Below are 3,970 nucleotides of genomic sequence, written 5' to 3' on the forward strand. Positions count from 1 at the left end.
CCTTAGCCTGGATAAAGAGTGTGCCAGTCATTTTTCAGTTTGAAAAGAAGGTTTTCACAATCACATTGTAAAAGCTGTATGGTTATACAGTTGTCTTCGATTTTCAAGGCTACTGGAATGCAGTTCAACAATTTCAGGTACTTTCCTCTAGCTACTCCAACACACCATAAACTAAAAAGGGATATCTATATAATGTATAAGAATAATCTCTAGGATAGCCTCTCAACTCTGTTCAAAGTCCTTCAGCCACTGAAATTTTATTTTGTCTCATTTCTCTTTGCCCTTTTGGTCAAGAAGGCTTTCTATCTTTTGATGTCAGGTCCTAGCTCATCATTATTTATTACCCAGGAATAATGTCCCATGTTGCCAAGGAAGTTTACACCCCTGGGAGTTATGTCCTATGTAGTGGGCAAGGCAGTGAGTTTACCTGCCGAGCTGGTTTATAGAGAAAGGCTACATCTGAGCAACAAGAGAAGTTCTCTGGGGGTCTCTCTAAGGTACAGTTATAAATAAGCTTAACTTCTCCTTTGCAGGAATAAGTTTCATATGGGTGAGCCCCAAGATTGAGGGCTTAGACTATTAAATTTGTTGTCTCCAATGCTTGTAAGAATATCAGGAATTCTTCATGTGGGGTAGTTTAATATTTCCTCCTTTTCCCCCAGCCTCTTCAGAGGCCTATGAAAATACATTTTATTCTATGCCTAGATAGCTCTGGAAGGTATTGGAGCATCACACTGATTTGTAGAACTGACAAGATCTGATAGGACAATTCTTAATATATTATTTAATGTGTCTGCTGGAAATGAACCCTCTCATATTTATTTGTCTGGACAATATCTTTCTTCAGATTTAATATTGAGGATTATTTTCCCTAGAAAGAGAATTCTAAGATAGCAGTTAGTTTCTTTCTAACTAAGATGTGATTTTATTATCTTTTGACTTTCCTTGTTGGGATGTCAGCTGTGGTTCTGTGATTGATGGTTAGATTTTGCTGTCAACATGGCCAAGTGATGATGCCCAGTTGACTGGTCAGGCAAGCACTGGCCTGACCATTACTGCAAGGATATTTCATGGTTGGTTGATAAATCAGAAGGCTGGTGTATTAAATCATTAGTCACTTGATTGCATCTGTGGCAGTTTACATCTGTGATCAACTAGGATGTGTCTCCCACCAATGAGATAATTCAATCAGCTGAAGACTTTTAAGGAATATGAGAGACTTTTTCACTGCTTTTTCAGTCAGTGAGACTTGCTTGTGGAATTCATCCAGACTCTTCATTGGCGCTGCCAGTTTCACAGCCTGCCCTATGGATTTGGACTCTTCCATTCCCACATTGCATAAGACACCTTCATATATCTCATATTTACAGCATCTCCTGTTCTGTTTCTCTCTAGAACCCTGACTAATACAGCGTTCTATTAGTACTGGGAGTGGGTTCTTGAGAAATAGAGTTTAAAAATAGGTTTTTACAATTGGTTTTATACTCTGATTGGATTCAGAGGTACTAATGACTCTGTTTCCAATAGTCAAGATGACACCGGCAGCCCATGGGGTGAGTTGGCAAGAAAGAAATGCAAAATATCACCATTAGATTCTGCTAATTGTATGCTTATATGAGGCAAGGCTGTGGGTGAGAGTTTTGCCATCTTTATGGAGTTTCGTGGAACTAAGAGGTATAATGATTTTGGCTGGTTGCAATTAGATACACTGGATACAGTAATGAGGAAAAGGGATGAGCTGAAGACTTTAAATTTTCAATTTAAGCACCATATGGATGATATAAAAGTTTCCATGTTTGCCCTGTGGTCATAGACTTGAAGTCTCTGAAAACTAGACACACAGCCTCATTGTATGAGTAGCAGATTTACAACATGAACTAAAACCTCAACCTTTACAGGGTGTCCGCTGTTAAAATAAGGGCTTTGATTGGAAAAGAATGGGATCCTGAAACAAGCCATTATATATGGCTTGAAAATGACGGTGATGGGGAGATGAAATCCCTGGAATCTGATGAGCTTTTGCTACATAGACTTGTAATGGATTGCCCTGAGGAAAGAGCTTCCCAACCTTCAGCCTGCCTTGAAGAAACAGCTTCCTGGCTTCCCATCTGCCCAGAGGATTCTGCCATCCAACTTCCACATAATGAGATTAATCCTTCAGTACCTGCTAACCCTGTAACCACCTCCCCTGGGGAAATAGCTTTCACTCTTCTCTCTGGAGCAACTAATCCCACAATTGATGAAACTGCAACAGAATGCCCTGAGGTAATTGGCTTGAAAGACACTTCTAGTTCTTTTCATGGCTCACTACACACTTCTTTTCTTCAAGACCTATAGCTAAAGTTCCATCAATCCCCAAAACTGAGGGACAAAGTGTGACCCATGAAGAGGTATGCTATACTCCAAAAGAACTGCATGAGTTTCCCAATCTATATAGACAGAAATCAGGGGACTATATGTGGGAATGGATATTAAGAGTGTGGGATAATGATGGAAGGAATATAAAGTTGGATCAAGCTGTATTTATATGGGCCTACTAAGCAGAGATTCTGCGTTCAATATTTTAGGTTGAGGGGTTAGAAAGGGCAATAACACTTTGGATGGCTGGCTGAAACATGGATCAAAAGATGGCCATTATTACTTGAGTCTGAAATGCCAGAACTGCCCTGGTATAAAGTAGTTGAGGGGATCCAGAGGCTTAGAGAGATTGAAATTTTAGAGTGAATTTATCATGGTAGATCTGCTTATACACCCCAGGAATTTCCAGAGAACACATCTTTCACCAGAACCTTGTGAGACTAGCTCAGTCATCCTAGAGGAGCTCTGTAGTGACCTTTCTCTGTAGGTCAGATATAACTGTGTGAAATGCTATCACTGAGATGGAATCCTTAAACACAATTGGGATGATCAGATCCTGAGTTTGCAGAAGCCATGTGGTAACTGTCAATTTCATAGACAGGGTGGGTGTGACCACCATGAAGACAGCAGATTCAAAGCAGCAGTCAAAATAATCTAACTCACAGAGACTTATGGCATTAGCTAGTAGGTCACAAGGTACCTAGAAGTGAAATAGATGTGCAGTCTACTAAATTCTTGTTTGAGCAGTATAAACAGAAGAATTCTAAGTCAAGTGGGCAGAAGTCTAACTTGAATTACTAAAATAGAGAGTCACAGCCCCTTAATCAATTCCCTGACTTGAGGCAGCTTACAGACTCAGAGCCCCTTGAATGATGGGAGGGCTGGGTACCCTTGGTGAAGGACCCTGTTATACCACCCAACATTTATAAGTTAACCTTCTTCTCAGCCTTCCTCAAGGACACCTAAGGCCTTTTACCAGCATGGCTGCATTGAGAAAAAGGAAATTATTAGATATTTTGTGGATTATTAGACAATGGCTTGTCATTGACTCTACTTCCAGGAGAACCAAAATGTCATTCTGATCCACCTATCTGAGTAGGGGGTTGTGGAAGTCATGTGATCAATGAGTTTTAGCTCAGGTCTGTCACATAGTGGGTCCAGTGGGTCCCTAGACCCATTCTGTGGTCATTCCCCATTTCCAGAATGTGCAATTGGAATTGACATATTTAGCAACTTGAAAAATCCCCACATTGGCTCTCTGACTCATGGAGTGAGGACTATTATGGTAGTGTATTAGTTAGGGTTCTCTAGAGAAACAGAATCAGCAGGAAATATCTGTAGATATAAAATTTATAAAAGTGTCTCACATAACCATGAGAATGTAGAGTCCAAAATCCATAGGGCAGGCTGTGAAGCTGTCAACTGCAATAAAGCATCTGAATGAACTCCATAGGAGAGGCTCGCCAGCTGAAGCAGGAAGAGAAGAGAGCCTGTCTCTTCTGAATCTTCCTTAAAAGGCTTCTGGTGATTAGATTAAGCATCACTCATTGCAGAAGACACTCCCCTTGGCTGATTACAAATGGAATCAGCCGTGGATGCAGCCAACATGATC

The sequence above is a fragment of the Tamandua tetradactyla genome, chromosome 7, assembly GCF_023851605.1.
Source record: "Tamandua tetradactyla isolate mTamTet1 chromosome 7, mTamTet1.pri, whole genome shotgun sequence".
Classification (NCBI taxonomy): Eukaryota; Metazoa; Chordata; class Mammalia; order Pilosa; family Myrmecophagidae; genus Tamandua; species Tamandua tetradactyla.